The following is a 26,421-nucleotide window of genomic DNA, read 5'->3' as shown; positions in this document are numbered from 1 at the left end:
CGTGTTGTTAAGAGGTCTACTGTACTTGATGTTGGTAAATACTAAAGTTAGACAGCTTGTTGGGTTGAATTGATATCTTGTAGTTTGTGCGTTTTTGCTTACTGAGGGGAGATGTCTTTTCAAATGTTTCTTGGCCATTTTTGTTTCCTTTTCTCAGAAATGACTGTTGGGTTTGTTTTTCTTTTTGATAGGAGTTCTTTGTATGTTCTGAATACTAATTCTCTGCGGATCACGTATCACAAATGTCTTTTCCCATTTTGTGGCTTGTTTCACTTTTGTATGGTTTCTTTGTTAATAAAAGTTAAACATTTTAATTTAGTTGAATTTCTCAGGATTTCCCTTTTATGGTTTGTACTTTGTGTCTTGTTTAAGAAATCCTTTCCTACTTCAAGGTTATAAAGGTATTCTTGCATGTTGTCGTATAAAGTTCAATGTTGCCTTTCACAATTGTTTTCCCAGGAATTGATTTTTGTTTCTTCCCTTCTATGCTGCTGTTTTCTTTTCTCCAAAGTTGCACTACTTAGCATTACAGTTTTTTTTTTAAGGACTAAAATGTGTGAATTTAGTAGGTACTTTGAAGTAAATCTTTGAGTTAGTAGTATTATGTACTGTCCACACCTTGCTTTTAGAGTCATAAGTAAATAATTATGTTAAGAATGTTAAGGTATGGATAGTTATCTAGTAAACTTTGAAGTCTTCACTCTCCCCCAACCCCCATATGACATTATAGATTTGTAAATATTTCAGGGAAGCCAGTGTTTGCATGTGGTTTTCTTAAGTTGTTATGGACATTTGTTGTGAAGTAGTCTGGTTATTTTCTTAAAGTTGCAGCTCTTTGTGCTTGGTATTTTGCAGTTTTACCGTAGTGCACTGTGACTGTGGACCATTTCTCTATATCCAACTAATACTCAGAGTATACATATAATCTGAGGAATCAGATTTTTCTTCAGTTTTGGAAAATTCTCAGCTATTTAAATATTGCTTCTGTTATTTTTACTTTTCTTCTCTTTTGGTAGACCTATGTTGGAATCTTTTAGTTTATTCTCTGTGTATTTTAATTGCTCTTTCAGTTTTCTTTAAAAAATTTTTCTATGCCTTATACCAGGTGAATTTGGTACAGTGTAGCAATTTACTTTTTTCCTCTGCTGCTGTCCAGCCTAGAGTTTATTCTGTCTATTGAGTCTACATGCCAGTATTTACAATTTTCATTTCTTAGATTTGAAATTGCTTTTTCATATATACCTGCCTGTTTCAGTTCTCTGTTTTTGTTTTATAACTGTTGTGCTATTTTATGAAAAGATTCCTTTATCTCTTGGACATCTTCAACATGTTCAAATTTAAAAATTTTTGTCAGGGCTTCCCTGGTGGTGCAGTGGCTAAGAATCCACCTGCCAATGCAGGGGACATGGGTTCGATCCCTGGTCTGGGAAGATCCCACATGCTGCGGAGCAACTAACGCCGTGCGCCACAGCTGCTGAGCCTGTGCTCTAGAGCCTGCGAGCCACAACTACTGAGCCCACGCGCCACAACTACTGAAGCCCGCGTGCCTAGAGCCTGTGCTCCACAACTAGAGAAGCCAGTGCAATGAGAAGCCCGTGCACCGCAACAAGGAGTGGCCTCACTCTCTGCAACCAGAGAAAAGTCTGCGTGCAGCAACGAAGACCCAATGCAGCCAAAAATAAAATAAAATAAATAAATTAAAAAATTTTTTTGTCAGACTTTCATAAAACTAATACCATCTGGTGTGAATTCATGTTTTTATTGGGTTTTTTTCCCCCTCATCATTAGATTTCTTCCTATGTTTTGGATTATTGGTTTATTGAGTTCATTTTAAGTGGAATTTTTTTTTTATGCTTTTCTCAGTGATCATTCCCACCCCCACCTCCAAATTATTTATTTATTTTTTAACCGTTTCTATCTGGCTCACTCTTCCTCTAGTTGCAAGCTAGGTTTATTCTGGGACAGTTAAAAGAAAAATGCAAGGTGGAAAGAAGTGTTTCTAATATGAAATCATGTACTGAGAAAGAGGGAGATAAGGATGTGTGTGTGTTTGTGTACATGTATGTGTGTGTGTGTGTATATATATATATAGAGAGAGAGAGAGCGAGAGCGCACGCTCATGTTTAGAAGAGTACTGAATGAAATCTAAAAAAAATGACAGTTTGTTATGGGGGAGAGGAGCATAGTGTAGAAGATCACTACACTATTTATGTTCTGAATTTTCCTTTTTCTTTAGACCTGACTTTAGAGCCATGTAAATGTTTTACATAATTATTAAAATTTTTTTTTAGATCTCTAAAAATTAGAAGTAAAACAAAATAAATGAATTTTACATGTATTCACTTGGTGGACACCAGAGTGAAACTACGCCAGGTGACTTTAAAAGACAATGACTTGACTGACTGATGATATTCCCCACTGGAATAGACCCTGGGAAGAGAGTGCAGGAAGGATGGCAAAGAAGGAAAACAAGTCTTGAACTATTATAATCATAATTTTGGTGGCAATGTATACATTGTATTTCAGTACTGTGTAATGTGTGTATTGTAGGCTAATTGAAATGAGTGAATATATTGGTTTTGTTGAAAACTGAAACTTTTAGCATTATTTAAAGAAGATGTAGTTTTTTTTTTTAATACTTCTGATGTGGAGCATTTTTTAAAGGCTTTATTGAATTTGTTACAATATTGCTTCTGTTTTATGTTTTGGTTTTTTGGCCACAAGGCATGTGGGATCTCAGCTCCCCGACTAAGGATCAAACCTGCACCCCCTGCATTAGAAGGCGAAGGCTTAACCACTGGACTGCCAGGGAAATCCCAGTTTTTTTTTTGTTTTTTTTTTTTTTGCGGTACGCGGGCCTCTCACTGTCGTGGCCTCTCCCTTTGCAGAGCACAGGCTCCGGACGTGCAGGCTCAGTGGCCATTGCTCACGGGCCCAGCCACTCCGCGGCGTGTAGGATCTTCCTGGACCAGGGCACGAACCCGTGTCCCCTGCATCGGCAGGCGGACTCTCAACCACTGCGCCACCAGGGAAGCCCCCAAAACCCTGTAGTACTAAATTTGAGTAGAAGCATCTGTATGCACTCATGCAGTAATTTAACTTATTAAAATGTATGCATTTTCTGGCCCTGTTGACTTAAAAGGCCTAGAAATAGTGACCAATCCAGTAGCACTCTTGATGCTCACATTGTGGTCTTTAAATACCTTTTCACAATAAAAGTAAACTAGTGCTCAGAATGGGCATTTTCCAAGTCTAAGGCAGGAAATGTAGGAGATGAGCCTGCATATATTAATTATCAGTAGTACCACAAGCTCAGAGGCTTACAGTGACACACATTTGCACCACCCCCTTAACTGGGTCCTCTGCTACAGGGTTTCACAAAACTGCTATTACGGTGTTGTCCATGGCAGGGGTCTCATCTGAGGTTCAGCTGGGGAAAGATCTGCTTCCAAGTTCATTTGGTTGTTGTCAGCATTCAGTTCCTTGGAGGGTGCCCAACTGAAAGCCTTAGTTTCTTGTTGGCTGTTGTCTGGGAGGCTGTTCTTTGGTCCTTGCCTCATGACCCTCTCCATAGGCAGCTTACAACATGGCAGCTGCTTTCTTCAAAGCCAGTAAGGGAGAAAAAGTGTCCTATTAACAGGGGTTACAGTCTTATGTAATATAATTATGTATATGTAATCATTTAACATTCTGTCACCTTTGTCATTTTACTGATTAGAAGCAAATCACAGGTCCCACTCATACTTAATGGAGGGGATTGTACAAAGGTGAGAATGCCAGGAGAGCAACTCGAGTTTCTTTCTTTTTTTTCCTAGAATGTCTTGTCAGAAAGCAATAGAGCAACTAAAAACTATGAGGGTAGTGTCAAAACAACCTAGGAGCCATCCTGGGTAAGATCCCATTGGTCAAAAGGGGGACAATTTCATTATATGCAGATGCTATGATACTATATATGGAAAACCCTAAGGACTCCACATAAACACTACTAGAACTGATAAATGAATTCAGCAAGGTAGCAGGATACAAGATTAACATACAGAAATTGGTTGTGTTTCTTTACACCAACAATGAAATATCAGAAAGGGAATGTAAAAAAAACAATGATTTTAAATATCACAGCCCCCAAAATAAAATACTTAGGAATAAGCCTCACCAAGGACGTGAAAGACTTATATGCTGAGAATTGTAAAACATTAATAAAGGAAATTGAAGATGATACAAAGAAGTGGAAAGATATCCCATGCTCTTGGATTGGAAGAGTTAATATTGTTAAAATGGCCATACTACCCAAAGCAATCTACAGATTTAATGCGATCCCTATCAAATTACCCATGACCTTTTTCACAGAACTAGAACAAATAATTTTAAGATTCATATGGAACCATAAAAGACCAGAATTGCCAAAGCAATCCTGAAGAAAAAGAACAAATTGGGAGGCATAACCATCCCAGACTTCAGACAATACTACAAAGCATGGTACTGGCACAAAAACAGGCATACGAATCAATGGATAGAATAGAGAGCCCAGAAATAAACCCACACACCTACGATCAGTGAATCTTCAACAAAGGAGGCAAGAGTATACAATGGGAGGGGATTCCCTGGCGGTCCAGTGGTTAGAACTCCATGCTTCCACTGTAGGGGGTGCAGGTTTGATCCCTGGTTGGGGAACTAAGATCTTGCATGTTGCGCGGAGCAGCCAAAAAAAAAAAAAAAAAAAAAAAAAGAATATACAATGGGAAAAAGTCTCTCCAGCAAGTGGTGTTGGAAAAGTTGGACAGCCACATGTAAATCAAAGAAGTTATAATGTGCCCTCTCACCATACACAAAAATAAACCCAAAATGGCTTAAAGACTTAAACATAAGACATGATACTGTAAAACTCCTAGAAGAGAACATAGGCAAAACATTCTCTTTGCCATAAATTGTACCAGTGTTTTCTTAGGTCAGTCTCCCAAAGGAATAGAAATAAAAGCCAAAATAAACATGGGACCTAATCAAACTTACAAGCTTTTGCACAGCAAAGGAAACCATAAACAAAACAAAAAGACAACCTACAGAATGGGAAAAAATGTTTGCAAATGATGCTACTGACAAGGGATTAATTTCCAAAATATACAAACAGCTCATACAACTTGACAACAAAAAAACAAACAACCCAATCGAAAAATGGGCAGAAGACCTTAATAACATTTCTCCAAAGAAGAAATACAGATGGCCCATAGGCACATGAAAAGATGCCCAACATTGCTAATTATTAGAGAAATGCAAATCAAAACTACAGTGAGGTACCACCTCATTGCCGGTCAGAATGACCATTAAAAAATCTACAAATAACAAATGCTGGAGAGGGTAGGGAGAAAAGGGAAGCCTCTTACATTGTTGGTGGGAATGTAAGTTGGTGCAGCCACTATGGAAAACAGAATGGAAGTTCTGCAGAAAACTAAAGAATTACCATGTGATCCAGCAGTCCCACTCCTGGGCAGATATTCAGACAAAACTGTAATTCAAAAAGATACAAGATACACGTACACCTATGTTCATAGCAGCACTATTCACAGTAGCCAAGACATGGAAACAATGTGAATGTCTATCGACAGATGAATGGATAAAGAATAAGTGGTACCTAGATACAATGGAATACTACTCAGCCATAAAAAAGAAGCGTAAATAATGCCATTTGCAGTGATATGGATGCAACTAGAGATTATCATACTGAGTGAAGTAAGTCAAAGAAAAAGACAAATACCATATGATATCACTTACATGTGGAATCTAAAATATGACACAAATCAACCTATCTTGGGAACAGAAACAATCAGGGACATGGAGAATAGACGGGTGGTTGCCAAGTGGGTGAGGGTAGGAGAGGGTTTGGGAGTTTGGGATTAGCAGATGCAAACTGGTATATATAGAATGGATAAACAACAAGGTCCTGTATAGCACAGGGAGCTATATTCAATATCCTGTGGTAAACCATAATGGAAAAGAATATGAAAAAGAATGTATATATGTGTGTAACTGAGTCACTTTGCTGTACAGCAGTAATAAACACAACGTTGTAATTCAACTGTGCTTCAATAAAAAATAAATTTAAAAAAGGGACAATTTGAACATCCTTAAAGAAAATAACTAATGAATTGAAACAAGTCAAGTATGTTTAATCCTTGAGTTCGTAATGATGCTAAGACTTAAAAAAATACTTTAGTTGCTGTTGGGCTAACTAATTATTTTGACAGTTTTGATAAATAAAGAAAAATAAGCCTTTATCCTACTTTTCTTATATGAATTGGATCTCAGGGTGACCAAATAAGAGAAGTTTCTTTCTATAGATGTATTCTAATAAAGATTGATAGACTTTATTTATTTATTATATATTTTTTGACTGTGTTGGTTCTTCATTGCTGTGCGCAGGCTTTCCCTAGTAGCTGCTCTTCATTGTGTGCAGGCTTCTCATTGCGGTGGCTTCTCTTGTTGTGGAGCACAGGCTCTAGGTGCACAGGCTTCAGTAGTTGTGGCATGTGGGCTCAGTAGTTGTGGCTCATGGGCTGTAGAGTGCAGGCTCAGTAGTTGTGGCGCACGGGCTTAGTTACTCCGTAGCATGTGGGTTCTTCCTGGACCAGGGCTCGAACCTGTGTCCCTTGCATTGATAGGTGGATTCTTAACCACTGTGCCACCAGGGAAGTCTCAGTGATAGGCTTAAGAATATCACCATTTTGCATCTCCTAATGAATAGTGTCTAGGTGAAGATCACCAATAGTTGGTAATATCACAAAAAGATATCCAGATATTAGATACATCGTTTTGGAAGTATGCCATGCTGTCTGTGCCTTAGTCTTGCCCTCAGGTTATAATCCTGAATCTGATCTAGCCTTTAAATTTAACCACCAATTTATAGGAAATAGAAGACAAAACAAAAACAAAACACCAAAAAAACTTGTTAACACTATGGGGATGCCGTCAACAAAATTCATACTGAGAATCTTTACAGGACAACTGCCTGGTTTTTCCAACCCCAAATTCTAAGAATTGCAAGAAAGTGAATAATAAAAGATACAGGGATGATGAATGAAAGGAGACAAGAGATAAATACAGTAAGTCCTCTACATACGAACGAGTTCCGTTCTGAGAGTGTGTTCACAAGTCTAATTTGTTCGTAAGTCCAAGTTAGCCTAGGTACCCAACTAACACAATCAGCTATATAATACTGTACTGTAATAAGTTGATAATACTTTTCACACAAAAAATAAAACATTTTTAATCTTACGGTACAGTACATTGAAAAGTACAGCGGTACAGTACAACAGCTGGCATAAAGGGGCTGGCATCGAGTGAACAGGCAAGAAGAGTTACTGACTGGAGGAGGGAGAGGAGGTGGGAGATGGTAGAGCTGAAGGATCGTCAGCAATAGGAGATGGAGGGCAAGCTGCAGTTTCACTCATGCCTGATGTTGATGGAACGCACGTTTGCATCTTTGAAAGCTCGCAACTCTTGAGTTTCATATGTAGGGGACTTACCGTACATCAGTCAATACAGAATAACTGAAAAAATATTTACACAGCAGTTGGGGAAATGGGAATACTGGATTGATATTTGATATTAAGGGATTATTGTTAATTTTAAATTTTCTGTGAACCTGGATTTTTGTCCTCTTTCCTCTCCAGGCTCAGAGCTCCTATAAAGCTATATAGCTATAGGTAATAGGTTTTCAGCCTGATTCTTTTTTAAAAAAATTTATTTATTTTTGGCTGCTTTGGGTCTTCGTTGCTGTGTGCAGGCTTTCTCTAGTTGCAGCGAGCAGAGGTTTCTCTTCGTTGCAGTGCATGGGCTTCTCATTGCAATGGCTTCTCTTGCTGTGGAGAATGGGCTCTGGGGTGCTCGGGCTTCAGTAGTTGTGGCTCGCGGGCTCTAGAGTGCAGGCTCAGTAGCTGTGGTGCACGGGCTCAGTTGCTCCGCTGTGGCACGTGGGATCTTCCTGGACCAGGGATTGAACCCGTGTCCCTTGCATTTGCAGGCATATTCTTAACCACTGTGCCACCAGGGAAGTACCCAGCCTGATTCTTGTTCATACATCTTCCTTCTCCCCCCACTCCCCACCCCCGACCCAAGCTGTCCAAATTCTATTCCCATACCCACTTCTTGGTGTCAAGCAGCAAACCTGCTTCTCTTCTGTTGCTGTTGCCTGTGGGAGCTGAACTTCTCTGACCATTTGCCTGCTATAGAGTCAGTATCCAGCCATCTTTCCCATTCTTTATTCCCTGTGCTCCATTTTAGGTACTGTATGGTTTATTCTTTTGAATTTTTATTGTTTCTAACTCAGGGATATATTTATTTTCATTTTGGGTTCAGCCATATCTTTTTGATAATCTTATTTTTCATCCATTGTTATTTTTAATTGAAGTATAGTTGATTTATAATGTGTTAGTTCCTGGTGTACAGCAAAGTGATTCAGTTATATACTTTTTTTTTTTTTTTTTTTTGTGGTAGGCTGGCCTCTCACTGTTGTGGCCTCTCCCGCTGCGGAGCACAGGCTCCGGACGCGCAGGCTCAGCGGCCATGGCTCACGGGCCCAGCTGCTTCGCGGCATGTGGGACCTTCCTGGACCGGGGCACGAACCCATATCCCCTGCATCAGCAGGCGGACTCTCAACCACCGCGCCACCAGGGAAGCCCAGTTATATACTTTTTTATATTCTTTTTCAGTGTGGTTTATCACAGGATATTGAATATAGTTCCCTGTGCTATACAGTAGGACCTTTTTTTTTCTTTTGTATTGATGTATAGTTGATGTACAATAAGATATAATTTACAGGTATATAATATAGTGATAAACATTTTTTTTTCTCTCTCTCTCAATCCCAAACTCCCTAACTATCCCTCCCTGACACCCTCCCCCCTGGTAACCATAAGTTTGTTCTCTGAGTCTGTGAGTCTGTTTCTGTTTTTTAAATAAGTTCATTCGTATCATTTTTTTTAGATTCCACATATAAGTGATATCATATGATTTCTCTTTCTCTCTATGACTTACTTCACTCAGTATGACAATCTCTAGGTCCATCCATGTTGCTGCAAATGGCATTATTTTAATCTTTTAATGGCTGAGTAATAGTCCATTGTATATATGTACCACAACTTCTTTTCATTCCTCTGTCGATGGTCATCCATGATTTTAAGTGTTTGTAATAGAAGCATCCTTATTGGAAGTCTTCATCTCTTCATTTCTACCTATTATAATCTTGTTTTTGAAGCGCAACTTAGTGTATCCTGAGTGCTCGTTTAGTGACGTATTCTCTTCCTTTGCTCAAATCTGCTCTTTTAACCTTTTCTTTAAAATTATTTTTTATTTCTTTTTTTTTTTTTTTTTTTTTTGGCTATGCTGTGTGCCTTGTGGGATCTCAGTTCCCCCACCAGGGATTGAACCCGTGCCATTGTAGTGAAAGTGCCGAATCCTAACCACTAGACCACCAGGGAACTCCCTGCCCTCTTTTAATCTTGTTGGGTGTTTTTCAACTTTATAGAACAAGTCTGATTTTAGTATCACACTAATTTGTTATGACTACAGTCAATTAAAATCCTAAAGCCTTGGGCCTCCCTGGTGGCGCAAGTGGTTGAGAGTCCGCCTGCCGATGCAGGGGATACGGGTTCGTGCCCCGGTCTGGGAGGATCCCGTGTGCCGCGGAGCGGCTGGGCCCGTGAGCCATGGCCGCTGAGCCTGCGCGTCCGGAGCCTGCGCGTCCGGAGCCTGTGCTCCGCAACGGGGGAGGCCACAACAGTGAGAGGCCCGCATACCGAAAAAAAAAAAAAAAAATCCTAAAGCCTTGAAGTATGATTCTTGTTGCTGCTAGTTCATCTCACTCATCCTGTGTTTCTTTAGTCTGTTTTGGAGTACAGGTACCCCTTGCGAGTCCAACTCAGCCTAGGTAATTTTTTTCTTTTTTGAGGTAGCACTGGTATCCCTTGCTGTCTGAACTCCTGTTGCTTATTGTTCCAAACTTGGGAATCAAATATATGTATCCTTTGTTTAATGATTTGAATTCATTCTTGAAAATTCTGCTAAGTGAAAAGCCATTACATGAAAACATTTCCTTTAATTTTTTCCTACATATAAACTTTATTTTTTTAATTGAAGTATAGCTGATTTACAATGTTTCAGGTATATAGCAAAGTGATTCAGTTTTATATATATATAATATATGTATTATATATTTTTGTAAATATAAATTTTAAGATTCTTTTCCATTATAGGTTATTACAAGATATTGAATATAGTTCTCTGTGTTGTACAGTAGGTCCTTGTTATCTGTTTTTATTAGTAGTGTGTATCTGTTAAAGCATATTTTCATTCATTTTTAATGGGAAATTATGCTGTGTTGTATCTCAACCAATTTTTATACATAGGAAAATATTAATCTAGCAATGAAGATGAGTTTATACAAGTGTAAGCAACACTTTGAAAGTAAATAAATACACTTGATCTTAAAATGTAATGTGATAGGGACTTTCCTGGTGGCACAGTGCTTAAGAATCTGCCTGCCAATGCAGGGGACATGGGTTTGAGCCCTGGTCCGGGAAGATCCCACATGCCGTGGAGCAACTAAGCCCATGTGCCACAACTACTGAGACTGTGCTCTAGAGCCCATGAGCCACAGCTACTGAGCCCGCGTGCTGCAGCTACTGAAGCCTGTGCGCCTAGAGCCCGTGCTCCATAATAAGAGAAGCCACCTCAATGAGAAGCCTGTGCACCGCAATGAAGAGTAGCCCTCACTCGCCGCAGCTAGAGAAAGCTCGCGTGTAGCAGCGAAGACCCAATGCAGCCAAAAATAAATAAATAAATAAATAAATAAATTTGTTTAAAAAAATGTAATGTGATAAAATGAAGGCGTATTGTATTATACTTGCCAAAGGAGGAAGAGAAAACTTGGTTGTGGTAGCAGTTGATGAGGTGTAATTCTTTGGAAAGTCTATTCTTACTATACCATTTTTTTCACCAATTTCAGCCTTTCTGGAGCTCAGGGTTATCTTACATTCAGTCTGCACTTAAAAGTCAAGTTGTGGTACAGATAAGCACTTTTAGTGGAATAAAGGCCAAACACAAGTCCTTTAAGCAATGTGGAAATAGAATACAGGCAGAAAATACTGAAGAGTTGTAGGAGATGATAGCTTTGCATCCCTCTTGCTTGGCAATATGTGCACAAAGCACATGTTCTCGGTTCATCCAAATGTGTGTAGTACATCAATACATATGTGTTCCAACTGGATACCATTGTATTGATTAAATTGTTGAGTGTACCTTTAGCTGAAATTATAATGTTGAAATTTTTATTTTTCATAAAATATTTTGTGTATTTTAGGTGAATAATAACTAATGTTTAAAATAGTCGTTTGAAAAGTAGTACTTTTCAAGAGTTATTTGATAAAAACCAGTTAACTGAACCATTATATGAGGTAGGTCTGTAGATTGTAATAACATGGTATCCCTCCTTATCTGAGATAGCTGTTGGAATTCCTGCTGTTCCAGCTAGGGAACTGAAAGAGTTTGGTAGCAAAGGATAAATAAAAATCTTATTTTATGAAACATTTTTAGTTGGTTTGTCCTTTGTTCTCCTATTCTGAGTTCAGCACATCTTTGTAAACTGGCAAGCTTGTCGTATTATCAGGGTAATGGATGGATTAAAATGTGACTAAGGTCAGGCAAAGAACGGAGTCTGATACATAACAATACTCTTTCTAAACTATTAATTGACAACTTTGGGATATGATTATTTAACCTATTAAATATTCTCTAGTTTCTACTACTCTTTGGCCATGTTTTAGTACTTATCTGTCTTGTTTCCAAGGATAGCTTGTGTACATTATCAAGTGTTTTGCCAAAATCAGACATTCTAATTTTTCCTAATTTAGTAAACCTTTTATTTAAAAAAAAAGACATTGAAATGACTTGTTTATAGTGAATGACTTTCGATGCTCCTAAATTTTTTAGTTAGTGACATTGTCTGGATTTACACACAGTGAGTTCACCTATTTTAATTCGATTGCTTTCTGCTATTTTTAGTATATGATAGCTTTTACTTTTACTTTTTTTTTTTTTTTAACCTCTTCAGGCATCTTCTAATAGTGGGGAAAGCAGAAGTCTTTTGGGAATCTTGAAATGTAGGATGCTGGCAGCTGTGTACTGTCTGTTGAAGGCAGTACTGTATCTATCTTTGCATGGCTCTTGAGGTTGTGTAAATACGGTTTCTAAGCAGTGTTCAGAGCAAGATGGCTGTAGGATAAGGACCTCTGCTTGTGACTGTCTTTCATTTTTTTCTAGCTTTATTGAGGTATAATTGACATAACATTGTGTAAGTTTGTTAGCTTTGAAGTTTATAATACATTATCGTTGACTGTAATCACTGCTGCGCATTAGAGCTCCAGGACTTTTTAATGTACTAGTTGCAAGTTTGTACCCTCAAAAAACAACTCCCCAAAGCCCCAGGTAACCACCACTCTTCTCTGTTACTATGAATTCAAGATTCCACATGTGATATCATACAGTAGTTGTCTTTCTTTGTCTTATTTAGCATAATGCTCTCAAAGTCTGTCCATGATATTGCAAATGGCAGGATTTTCTTCTTTCTCGTGGCCAAATAATATTCCATTGTATATATGTATCTCACTTTTTAAATCTATTCATCTGTCAGTGAACTCTTAGGTTGTTTCCATGTCTTGGCTATTATAAATAATGCTGCAGTGAACATGGATATCATGTTGGAGATGTCTCTTCGAGATACTGATTTCATTTCCACTGCATATTTACCCAGTGGAATTGGGTTTGCTGGATTATATGGTAGTTCTATTTTTAATTTTTTGAGGAACCTCCATACTGTTTTCCACAGTGACTGCACCAATTTACATTCCCACCAACGGTACACAGAGGTTTTCTTTTCTCCATATCCTTGCCAGCACTGTTATCTCTTGTCTTTTTGATGATAGACATTCTAACAGGTGTAAGGTGATATCTTATTGTAGTTTTGACCTTTGCATTTTCCCCATGATCAGTGATATTGAGCACCTTTTCATGTACTTGTTGGCCATTTTCTTTGGAAAAATGTCTATTCAGGTCCTTTGCTCATTTAAAAAATATATATTTTTTGGCTTTTGAGTTGTATGAATTTCTTATATATTTTAGATATTAATCCTTTATCTGGCATATGGTTTGCAAATATTTTGTTCCATTCTGTAGATTGCCCTTTCATTTTGTTGATCATTTCTTTGCTGTGTAGAAGCTTTTTAGTTTGATGTAGTCCCACTTGTCTATTTTTATTTTTGTTGCATATGATTTTGATGTCATACACCGAAAAATCACTGCCAAGATCAGTGTCAAAGAGCTTTTCCCCAGTGTTTTCTTCTAGGAGGTTTATGGTTTCAGGTCTTACATTTACGTCTTTAATGCATTGTGAGTTAATTTTTGAGTGTTGTAAGATAGGGGTCCAGTTTCATTCTTTTGTGTGTGAATATTCAGTTTTCCCAGCACCATTTATTAAAGAGACAATCTTTTCCCCATTGTGTAGTCTTGGCTCCCATGTCAAATATTAGTTCACTGTATATATGTGGATTTATTTCTGGGTTCTTGATTCTGTTCCATTGGTTTGTCTGTTTCTATGCCACTACCATACTGTTTAGATTACTATATCTTTGTAGTATAATTTGAAATAAAGTGTGATTATTCCAGCTTTTTTCTTTCTCAAGTTTGCTTTGGCTGTTTGGGGTCTTTTGTGGTTCCATATGAATTTTAGGATTGTTTTCCTTTTTCTGTAAAAAATGCTGTTGGAATTGTGGTAGGAATTGCACTGAATCTATAGCTATATGACTTTGGGTAGTATGGACATTTAACAGTATTAAAATTCTTTTGGTACATGAACACACTATCTTTTCACACAATATCTTTCCATTTATTTGTATCATCTTCAGTTTCTTTCATTATTGTCTTACAGTTTTCATTGTGCAGGTTTTTCACCTCCTTGGTTGCATTTATTCCTAAGTATTGTTTTTGGTGCTATATTTTAGGTTTCTAATAACTGATCACCTTTGAACCTCTTAAGTCATATTTCTGCTGTTTGAAAGGGAGTCTTGGCAATCACAAATTTTGAAGGCTTACTGTATTTCAATTTTGTAACTAGGTAATCTATAAACCAACTTTAAGAATGTGGGAATTCATTTGGTGAAATTCTAGAGATGCGAGTTTTTCTTGGGTATCGTTCTTAGATTAACTTCTCTCACTGTTTTTTGCTTTGGTTGCTTATTGGGAACAATATCAAGGATGGAACCAACAGCCAAAAAAAAATTTTTTTTTTTTTTGGTGGGGGCTGCTGCTGTAGGCTTAAATGTTAAAATACAAAGTGTGTACTTATTTCCAATTAATGGTAATTTTATCAGGACTTTTTGATTTTTATTTTCTGTTATATACTTCTTTTGCAGCTTCCAGATTGTTACAATGAAGTCCATATTATGATAAAAAGTCCCTGATGTTATGTGTCACAGTACTGATGGACACAAATAGGATTGATGTATACTATATTTAGGAAGGTTTATTTTGAAAGAAAATCCATAATCATAAGGACTACCTGTATAAAGCTATTTATGTTAATGAAGTAAACTTTTTTTTCTTCCCAGATTCATGCTGGTTGTCTTTTAGCCAGTTAAAATCTGACAGTGCTATGTGTTGAGCCCTGACTGTGTTGGGCTTGCAGGTATTCAGGAGAGAACATACAGATCAGTAGGAGAGTCACTGATTTGGCATGTTAAATTTCAGTAGTATAAAGCAAACCTTGTATAACAAGTAAGTAAAAATCTTTAGTGAATTTTTTTAAACCATAATTTTCAAGATACAATTTCACTAGAAGTTGTCTACATAAGATTTTGAGTATAAAAGCAAATGCTGCTTGATTTCAGTGAATGGGGATGGGAAAATTTCTTACTATTTTAAGATTCTTTAACTTCACCATGGGTTAATAATTTATTAACAGAGGTAATGTTTCAGAAAAAAATAGGAAAATGAAAATATATAAGTAGTTTCCTACCTTATTTTACTATCCTTATTTGTATATGCTTTCATTTTGAATATGTATAAGATTTTGCTGTTTATTCACAATTTTGTTGTTTGTGTAGATTTTGTGTCTCTACTTTCTTTTAAATAGCAGATTTAGGAGTTTGTGGAATACTGTTAAAATAAAAATTGAAATTTAGACTGTAGAAGTGTAGAACTTGAAATGTAGACTTCAGAATAGATTGTATAGTCTTAGAAAAGATAATCAGGATTTTACTGTTATTTAATTAGTGTACTTGATTGTAAAATGCTGTGAAGTTTTGTCCTAATTTTATATGATTTTATGCTCGGAAGCTCTGAACACTGTAATTGAGGGACCAGAGAGAAAATTCTTTACTAGCACTTTTTCCCTTGGCTTCCTGAAAAGCTTATTAAGAAAAAGGTTAGATGTAATCCCTAATGAAAGAATTTGGTAATATTCTCAATCGTATTCTGGTAGGGAGAAGTATTGCTCATTTACAGAAACTACATGTTAGATTATTAAATTTTAGATTAAGTATTTATAATTGTTTGCTAAATTAAATTTGTTACACATAGCTGATAGACTCTATTGCTTCTGAAAAATGAATATTCCAGTGTTTTGCTGGATCTGGAATTCTGTGTTAGTGGTCATTGTTTTTATGGAGATTTTATTCCATTATCCTTTGGCTTCTATTGCTGAGTAATATATGTCTAATTTTATTCTCTTACAGGTAATTTTTTAATGTTGCTTTTAAGACCTACTTTGCATCTTTTGAGTTATATAATTTTACTATACATATATTTAGGTTTGTTTCTTTTTATTTATGCTGTCCAGATTTTGTTGCCCTTTTGGAATTGATTTATATCTTTTCAGCAGTTTTGAAAATTCTTCGCCATTTTGTCATCAAATATTACCTTTCTTGATTCCTTTCTCTCCTTGAATTCCCATTTGACTTATTGGACCTTCTCATTCTTTCCTTCATGCCTATTAATTTTTCTCTCATGTTTTCCCTAATGTATTCCTTTGTGCTGCATTGCCAGTTTTTATAAGCTCTGTCTTTCTGTTTGATAATTCTTCAGCTGTGTATAATTATCAATTCATTTAGTTTTTAATGTCTGCATGTCTGTATGCACATATGTTTGTGGATGCTTATACACAATTTACAGTTTCTTTAATTTTTACCTTCTGGTCTTTTATATGAGTGCTTTATTTTTTTTCCATATGTGTGATTTAATTTATGCTTCTAATAGCTGAAAAAATTATTTTTTATAGTCTGCCACATTATTCTATTTGGAATTCTTGGGGATATAATCCCTGTTTGTATCTTTGATTTTTTTCACTTTCTATTGTAAGTTCACCTTCAACAGGAGTGTATCTGAAAATACTGTACTGTTCAGGCCAGACTGGGTAGAAGGAATTTTTTTCCAGAGTCTTTCATGGCCTTGGAGCCATTTTTGTGTTAATATTTTTGGTAGAAACATTGGGGGTGTTCTGGACTGGCAGAGACTGTAGACGTGAATTTAAGAATCTATGGTTATAAATTTTTTTTTTAAGGGTCAACAATCAGAATTTATTTGGAGATGTCACTTGCAAACTGTTCTACATTGATCTCTTTTTTATTTTCTGGTTGTATTTTATTTTGTTTATTTATTTTAAGTCTGATTTTTAATATTGAAGTATAGTTGATTTACAGTGATTCAGATGTATAGCAAAGTGATCCAGTTATGCATATATATACACACACATATAATTTTTCATATTCTTTTCTGTTTTATTACAAAATATCAAATACAGTTTCCTGTGCTATACAGTAGCACTGTGTTGTTTATCCGTTCTATATATAATAGTTTGCGTCTGCTAATCTCAAACTCCCAGTCCATCCCTCCCCTGTACCCTCCTCTCCCTTGGCAACCACAAGTCTGTTCTCTATGTCTGCGATTCTTTTTCTGTTTCGTAGATAAGTTGGTTTGTGTCATGTTTTAGATTCCACATATAAATGATATCATATGGTATTTGTCTTTCTCTGTCTGACTTAATTCACTTAGTAGGAGACTCTCTGGGTCCATCCATGTTGCTGCAAATGGCATTATTTCATTCTTTTTTATGGCTGAGTAGTATTCCATTGTGTGTATGTATATATATATATATATATATATATACCGCATCTTCTTTATCTGTTCATCTGTTGATGGACATTTAGGTTGTTCCCATGTCTTGGCTATTGTAAATAGTGCTATTAACATTGGGGTTCATGTATCTTTTTGAATTATAGTTTTCTCTGAATATATGCCCAAGAGTGGGACTGCAGGCTCATGTGGCAACTCTATTTTTAGTTTTTCATTTCTGATTTTATTGATTTGGGCCCTCTCCCTTTTTTTCTTGATGAGTCTAGTTAAAAGTTTAATAATTTCGTTTATCTTTTCAGAGAACCAGCTTTTACTTTCATTGATCTTTTCTATTTTTTTAAAGTCTATATCATTTATTTCTGCTCTGATCTTCAGTGTCTTTCCTTCTACTAACTTTAACTTTGTTTGTTCCTCTTTCTCTAGTTGGTTTAGGCTTAATGTTCGGTTGTTTATTTGAGAATTTTCTTCTTTCCCGTGGTAAGCTTTGTTGCTACATAACTTCCTGCTTAGAACTGCCTTTGCTACATCTCATAGGTTTTGGACTGTTGTGTTTTCATTTTCATTTGTCTCCAGGTATTTTTTAAATTTCCTCTTTGATTTCTTCAGTGATCCATTGGTTGTTTAGTAGCATATTGTTGAGCCTCTGCATGTTTGTGTTTTTTGCAGTTTTTTTGGTGTACTTGATTTCTAGTCTCATAGCATTGTGGTCAGAAAAGATGCTTGATATGGTGTCAGTTTTCTTAAATTTACCAAGGCTTGTTTTGTGGGCTACCATGTGGTCTGTCCTGGAGAATGTTCCATGTGTGCTTGAAAAGGATGTGTATTCTTCTGCTTTCGGGTGGAATGCTCTATAAATATCAACTAAGTCCGTTTGATCTAATGTGTTATTTAAGGCCTGTGTTTCCTTATTGATTTTCTGTCTGGATGATCTGTCCATTGATATGAGTGGGGTGTTAAAAGTCCCCCACTCTTGCTGTGTTACTGTTTATTTCTCCTTTTATGTCTGTTAATATTTGCCTTATATATTGAGGTGCTCCTGTGTTGGGTGCATATATATTTACAAATGTTACATCTTCTTGGATCGATTCCTTGATCATTATGTAGTGTTCTTCTCTGTCTCTTGTAATAGTTTTTATTTTAAAGTCTGTTTTGTCTTGTGTAAGTATTGGTACTCTGGCTTTCTTTTGATTTCCATTTGTGTGTAATATCTTTTTCCATCCCCTCAGTTTTAGGCTGATTGCGTCTCTGGATCTGAAGTGAGTCTCTTGTAGGCAGCAGATATATATGGGTCTTGATTTTGTACCCATGCAGCCAGTCTGTGTCTTTGGTTGGAGCATTTAGTCTGTTTACATTTAAGGTAATTATTGACATGTATGTTCTTATTGCCATTTTGTTAGTTGTTTTGGATTATGTTTTTGTAGGTCTTTTCCCCCCTCCTCTTTTGTTCTCTTGTGTTGTGATTTGATAACTATCTTTCATGTTATGTTTGGATTCCTTTTCCTTTTTTGTGTGTATATCTATTGTAGATTTTTGGTTTGTACCTAACCATGAGGTTTTTGTATAGCAGTGTATATATGTATGTGTCTATGTGTATGTGTATATATATATGTATATATATATATGACTGTTTTATGTTGCTGATCTCTTAATTTTAAATGCATTTAAAATACCCTGCATTTGTACTCTCTCCCTCCAGTGATTACTGTTTTTGATAACATAGTTTACATCTAATTGTTTTGTGTATCCATTAACTGCTTATGTGGATATAGATGATTTTACTACTTCAGTCTTTTAATTAAACCTCCTTACTGGCATTGTGTATGGATGATTTCCTACGTTTATGTTTGCCTTTACCAGTGAGCTTTTTCATTCTATAATTTTCTTGTTTCTTGTTGTGACCTTTTCTTTTTTGCCCAGAGAAGTTCTTTTAACATTTTTTGTAAAGAGGGTTTGGTCGTGCTGACTTCTTTTAGCTTTTGCTTGTCTGGAAAGCTTTTGATTTCTCCGTCAAATCTGAACGAGAGCCTTGCTGGGCAGACTATTCTTGGTTGTAGGTTTTTCCCTTTTGTCACTTTAAGTATATCATGCCACTCTTTTCTGGACTGCGGAGCTTCTACTGAAAAATCAGCTGATAGCTTTACGGAGTTTCCTTGTGTGTTATTTGTTGCTTTTCCCGTATAGCTTTAGTATTCTCTGTTTATCTTTGATCTTTGTCATTTTGATTACAATCTGTCTTGGTGTGTTCCTCTTTGGGTTAATAGTGTACTGTATATGTATTTATTGGATATCTTTTTTCCCCCTAGGAATCTTCTAAACGTGTCCTTTAACCTTTCTCTCTCAGGTTCATCTTTTTTTTTTTCCACGTTCAGTATTTTTATTTAATTTTTTAGCAGACAATTTACATACCACCCCCACCCTTTCCTTTAAGTTAGTGTGACAATTTTCCATAATAAACTACTTAAAGAGAAGCTTTGGTCAAGAATAGAATGAAAGAGCAAAACAAAAAAGAAAACCCAAATCACTGCTGCTTTTAAAAAACCAACACTTTACCAGTTATCCTCAAACAAAACACACAACAAGGTTTGCGCCATATGTGTCTTCAGTGTTTCCTGGTGGCTGGCTCTCCTCCCCATCGTGCAAATGGCAGAGCTTCCCAGTGTAGCCTGTCCTCATGCTGGGTTTGGGAGGCTTGCTCAGCTTCACGTTATCCGAAGGCCCTGGATAGAAGACTCTAAGGTTTTGAAATCCCAAAAGGTCACGGCTCTGTCGATGCCAGTAGTGCAAAATATGCTACAATCCTGCTTGTCCACCTCATGAATAGACACTTGAGTGATGCTGCTCTGGTGCAGCATCCCCAGGGCCGTGTTGTGGTTCTCAGTTGTGGCCCGTGTGTCCATGTTGCGGAAGCGCTCCATGGCCGACATGTTGTGCTGGATGCTCTGTTTCGGGATGTCTAGCTTGGAGACGAAGGTCAAGCAGCCGTGGTCATTGTAGTCAAAGAGCATGGGGCAGCAGTCATGGCCAGCAGCCACGACTCTGTTCTCCGAGATGAAGGACACACTCAGGAGAGGCAGGAACTCTGTCTTCACAGTTGAGACCTGCACACTTTTTGAGGCATCGGCAACGGACACGGTGCTGTCGTGGCTGACCCAGGCCAGGTGGCTCCTGCTGGCGGAGAAGCTGACCCCATGCACCCGGCCGCCAGTGCCACTGCCACCAAACGCTGACATCAGCCGACCAAAAGGCATCTTGCTGCCCCAGGGTGTACTGGCTGGCTTCTCATCCACTTCTTTAATGTAGGCAGAAAACACTCTGCATTTGAAATCACAGGATCCAACAAGCAAGACATAGTTGGGATGCCAATCCAAGCTGAGGACTGGAGCGAATGGGTTTTTTAATGTGCTTGCTTATCCACCAGTCATTTTCGGACTCCCAAGTAACAAACAGAAATGAGTCATGCTCCGCTGCCCACAGCAAATTTGTTCTGTAGCGGGGACCACTTGACAGAAGTGGCTGCATCGTTAATTCTCAGGATCACCAGGGTCGGCTTCCAGATACCATCTTTCAGACTCCAGACGTAGGCATTGCGGTCAGCCCCACAAGTGACCATGAAGTCACTCTTGGGAGTGCAGTCGGCACCTGTGATGTGTCCATTGTGCTCCTTGAGTTCATGAATTTTCACCCACTGGCTCCCATCTTATAGATATGGACTTCGTCGTTATTTGGACTAAGGGCAGTCTGGGTACGATACCTGTTCCAGGCATGACAGGTAATTGGCTCTAGTAAAAATTGATGCAGGGATATTATTCTTAGTGTTTTCAAAGGACAGAAAGCTGGGGGTCAGGGCCATCCGGACGGGCTCGGAGCATGGAGTTTGTGGACTCTGGTCAGTCGATGCGAACAGGCTCCGGCCAGGTTTATCTTTTTCTCACATTTCAGGTGATGTTTGTAAGTTAAGCCTACCAGACCTTTGTCTTTTTTGAGTTAGTCACTTATTTTTTCCCATACAGTCTTTACAATGTTTTCTAGTCAGATTTTCTAGTTTTTTCCTTTATGGCTCTGGGTTTTACATGAGACATAGAAAAAGCCTTTTACAAAACAAAATTATTTTAGATTGAAAGAAATACATTTGTTTTCTAGTTTTTTCATGGTTTAACTTTTTAACCTTTAAAGCTTTGATCCATATATAATTGAGGTAGGGGCTGAATTTCCCCCTGAAATGGCTGTCATTTGTGCTGATACTATTTATTAAATAATCCATAGATTTACTTACTGATTTGAAATAGCTCTCTGATTATATACTAAATTTTTCACATGTATTTGGGGCTTTTATGTTGCATTTATTTGACAGTTCTTGGGCAAGATGTAAAGATTCTTGTTTTATAGTGAAGCTTTTCCCTTAGAGTTTTTTTGGATATTATTTGACATTTTTGGCTTGTCATTTACATTTCATGTTTAGTTTGTGAAATGATCTTAAGTATTATGTGTTTTTTAGGAATAGGCAAGAATAAATATAACATTTTATTATTTTAGTACTTTAATTGTTGAGTGACCTACGGTGATGTACTTAAGAGTTATTTTATCAGTCTATTACGATCAATTTTTAATACCCTAGCAAAACTTTCCTAAAGGATGATAGGGTTTGAAGTAGGTTTTCTGTTTGTTGATAAATTTAACTGGTACCATACATTACTCGGACTGCCTTGTTGTAGTGGGATTGGACATAGATGAGTAGGTTAGGGCACTTAGAGGGCCTCAAGGAGAAGTTACGGGAGGAAAAGATTTTGGATCACAACTAGGAAGAATATTCTAATGTCTTTGTAAAAGGAGCTTATGGGAGGTGCTGATTCCTCATAAGCATAGGCTCATTGACCATTCAGCTGGGTCCAGTCTTTTAATTAGATGGCCCTTTCCAACTCAGAGGCCTTGTGAAAAAGTAAAGGTAGGTCAAGACTAGATTTTAGGGGAAGGCAGTCTTGTATATATGGTATAGCTGTTTTACAATTACGTCATTGGTGTGAACTTCATGTTTTAATGTTAATTTTTGAATGGTGTTAATTTTTGAACAATTTTGATGATTTATCTTCATAATCTTTGTAACTTTTACATATTGTTTTGAAATACTGATTATTTAAATGTATTATTAAATTTTTGGTATTAAAGCTTTTAATTTGTCTAATTAAGTTATCATAAGTTAGCTTTCTTTACAGAATAAACTTTTAACCAGGTTATCTCCTGTGGATATGTTTTTATTTATTTATTCATTTAATTTAATTTTTTAAAATTTACTTATTGATTTGTTTATTTTTGGCTGCATTGGGTCTTTGTTGCTGCGTGCAGGCTTTTCTCTAGTTGTGGCGAGTGGGGGCTACTCTTTGTTGTGGTGCGTGGTGGCTTATCGTTGCGGAGCACAAGCTCTGGGTGCGCGGGCTTCAGTAGTTGTGGCTCCGGGCTCTAGAGTGCAGGCTCAGTAGTTGTGGCGCACGGGTTTAGTTGCTCCATGACATGTGGAATCTTCCCGGACCAGGGCTCGAGCCCGTGTCCCCTGCATTGACAGGCAGATTCTTAACCACTGCTCCACCAGGGAAGTCCTGTGGATATGTTTTTAAATGAGCAGTGTCTTTTCCTGGGAGAATGGACTAGTTGGGGCTTGATGGGTAAGCAGAAGTCTGAAAGATATTGGTATAACTCTCAGCAGCTACCAGCTACACAGATACTTTTCATTTTCTTGGAGAAGCTGTTCAAACTGATTTATCTAGTCTTGCATTAAAGGAAAAAAAGTAAGTTTGGTTAAAAAAAAACGAACTAGAAGTTTCATGTGTTGTAATACGATAACTAATGGAGAAATGAAATTTCATTATTCATCTCTGGTATTAGTTGGATTTGTTTCAGACTGGGGTAGCAGTTCTCTAGAATGGGTATTGCTGAAATAACTTAAAGGGTATGTTAATACTGTGTGAGTCATAGAAACAAGTACATGTTGCAGTTTACAAGGAGAAATTGCACCTCAGCTTTAAGATTTCAGTGTAATCTGTAAAGTTAATTTTAAAAAAGCTGTTGTAAATGGAGTTCCCATGTCAGGCAACTCAGTGTTTGATTTGCTAGATTATCTTATCTTTTGGTTGCTTTGAATGTTTTTCCTCTTATTTTAAAAGATAATTTTATAATTGTATTGTGGGCTCTGGGGACATTATACATTTGGTGTAGAGAATGGAAATTTAGGTAAGTTTTTATATTTTGATGGCCATTTCAGTAAATGATTAATAATTTGTTTTTCTCATTGGTGTCTTTTTCTTATTTATTTGTAGAATCAAGTTTTTAAAAACTTACTGTAGACTTAATACACATGTAAACTTTTAAACATATACAGCTGTACAATATAAGGTGAATCTACTTATTTTTTTGTGTTTTCTTCCAAGTATTTTATACATTTTCTTAAGTTTAAAATTTTAATCTGTCTGGATATCTTTATTTGATCTGAACGATCAGATAAATTGATTTAAATTTTTAAAAATCAATTTGAATCTATTTTAAGTTTTGAGTTCCATTATTTTCTGTTCTTTTATCTTTTATCACACTGCAGCACATTGCTACTTTCCTATAATTGTTACACAATTATCCTCTGTCTCATAGAATGCTATGAATTTGTGCATAGAGAATAAGTGCTCTAGGATTTTAGGAGGAAGAGAAATATCTGTAGGCAAGGTGCTTGAGCTGGAGGAGTAGACCTCATTGAGGCTCAGGTTTGGTTTTTATGCTCTGTTTTATTGATACTATGTACTTCCTCAGGTGGATCATAAATTCATTTAAAGTCAGTGAATCTATTTGTGCAACACTGCTAAGCACCCTGTATTCTCCAAAGTTTTAAATTTAAGTGGAGAATCAAAATGAACACAATTTATAAGTAAAAAATAACAGTGTAATAATTATAATGTGTTTTATAGGACCACCAGCGCCACCCTTTCCACCCTTACTCTGAACTAAACTTTGTTTCCCATTTCATTAAGAAAATAGTAACGTTAGGAGGATAATTTTTACAAACTTCTATACTGTATCTACCTCCTTGCCTATGTTTCCATCTAAGGCTAGTCTCTTCAGAATTTGTACACCAAATTCTTTTCCTCTTGCCATTTGAGAACATTGTCCCTCACCCCTCACTCTCTTGCATCATCAGTCTTTCCGCTTCTACTGGATTATCTTTATCAGCATATTAACATGCTGTTATTTCTCCTGCCTTTAAAAACTTTAAAAACCAAAGCCCCAACCTCATATTCCCCTCCAGCTTCCATTGCATTTCTTTTATTACTTCACAGGAAGTCTTCTCCAAAGAGTTGTTCACACCTGCTGGAGTTCTCACTTTTGACTTCATTTCAGTCAGGTTTTGATCACCACCACTCTACTGCTTTGGTCATAGTCACCACTAATGTCTCTGTTGCTAAAATCCAATAGTCAATTTCTATCAATAGTTTTTACTGTACTTATTTACTAACACCATTTGACAAAGTTGATTAATCTCTCTTTCTTAATATACTTTATTCATTTAGCAATCAGGGTGACATTCTCCTAATTTTCTTTCTACTTCTCCTTTGCTGTTTCCTTTGTAAGTTCCTCTTCATCTTCCTGTTGTTGAATTGTCCAGGGGCTCTGTCTTGAGACCTGGGCTCTGTTTATACCCATTTCCTTGGTGATTTTATCCAAGCTTATGGCTTTAAATATAATTTATATGCTGGGTACAACTAAATTTATATTTTTAGCATGTATTCCTCACCTGCCTAAGCACTCTTTGTTTAGCTGTCTGCTGGATATCTCCACCTGTCTAAAACCTGACTCCTGGTCTTTAACCCCAACCATGTCCTTTCCACACTTCCCCCTTCTCAGTAAAGGGCAACTCTTATTTTTGGCGTAGTCTGAAAGCTTTGGAGTTGTCTTTGTCTTTGCTTGTTCTCTCACACCCCGTTTTCCAGTCCTCAGCAAATCCTCTTTTCTCTACCCTCATAGTGTACTCAGAATTTGACTACTTTTTACTACCCCTCTTGCTACCAGCTTGCTCTGATCATCTGTTACCTAGATTACTTCAGTTGTCTCTTAAGTTTTCCCTGCTGTCACCTTCTCCCTATACCCTTTTTCTACTCAAAACCCTCTGTTGGGTTTCCCATATTACTCAGAGTACAAGCCACAGCCCTTCCATTTGCCTGTAAGAAACTACATGATTTGTTCACTGCCCCCTGCCCCCTTCAAATGATCTCCTTAACCTCATCTTCTACTACTTTTCCTCTTGTTCATTATACTTAACCACATTGTCTTTATTGTTCTTGCTCAAATGTGTCAGGTTGTGTTCTGTCTCATATACTGTATATTAATTGCTGGACTGTCTTCCTTTTAGTAGAATGTTAACCCTATAAGGGCAGGCATTGTGGCCTTTTGTACTGTTGTTTATTCAGAATGCCCTGGAAAACAAGGTTGACGTATACTAATTGGTGCTAAATAACTATACAAAGTGAATTAATAGACTGTTGTGGAAGATGGCAGTTGAAAAGATATTTTCATAGGTGTGATTTGGGCTGTGTTTTGAAGGATAAGTGAAGATTTGATACAAAGGACAAGGCAAAGGTTTTTAGATTTGATACTAGGGAGGAGGGGAAATTGGACTTTTTAGAGAGTTGTTCCTTTTGGTTCCCCAATTTAGAACCTGTAGTGCCTTCTTAGTGCTGATTTTGTCTACTCAATTGACTGCTGATATTCTGTAGCTGGTTGTAGTTTATATTCCTCAAAATCATATCTAAAACTCCCAGACAAAAACCTATTCCTGTATTCTTGAACTTGACATGTGATTTCATAATTTACAGATTCCGTCCAAGCTAGAAACATAGGAGTTGTCTTAGACTCCTTCCTCACTTTCACCATGCTCTTTTTTTTGGGGGGGGGTCGCGCCAAGTGGCATGTGGGACCATCTTGGTTCCCCGACCAGGGATTGAACCTGCGCCCCCTGCATTGGAAGCACAGAGTCTTAACCACTGGACTGTTAGGGAAGTCCTTCACCATGCTCTAATAGTTGCCTTGTCCTCTATCTGCATTGACTTAATTCATTGTCATCAGATCTATTTAGCCTATTGAAATAGTCATTTTAATTGGTGTCCTTGCACCTGTGTTAACCTATCCATTGGATTTTAAATTTTGATTATAATTTTTATTTGTAGAAGTCCTAATTGATTCATATCTACCCAGTTACTTTTGATAGTTTCTGTTCTT

At 37.1% G+C, this 26,421-nt stretch overlaps 1 protein-coding gene and 1 pseudogene across 7 annotated transcripts in view; one reads left to right on the top strand and one right to left on the bottom strand.

Annotated features, from left to right (window-relative positions):
* Positions 1 to 26,421, top strand: part of KTN1 (kinectin 1) — a 120,870-nt gene that overhangs the window by 9,840 nt on the left and 84,609 nt on the right. The window lies entirely within an intron of this gene.
* LOC132488048 (actin-related protein 2/3 complex subunit 1A-like) lies at positions 19,872 to 21,003 on the bottom strand (annotated as a pseudogene).

The sequence above is a fragment of the Mesoplodon densirostris genome, chromosome 4 (genome assembly GCF_025265405.1).
Source record: "Mesoplodon densirostris isolate mMesDen1 chromosome 4, mMesDen1 primary haplotype, whole genome shotgun sequence".
NCBI classification, from domain to species: Eukaryota; Metazoa; Chordata; class Mammalia; order Artiodactyla; family Ziphiidae; genus Mesoplodon; species Mesoplodon densirostris.
The sequence above is the reverse complement of the archived record's forward strand: the minus strand, read 5'-3'. Positions and strand labels throughout refer to the sequence as shown.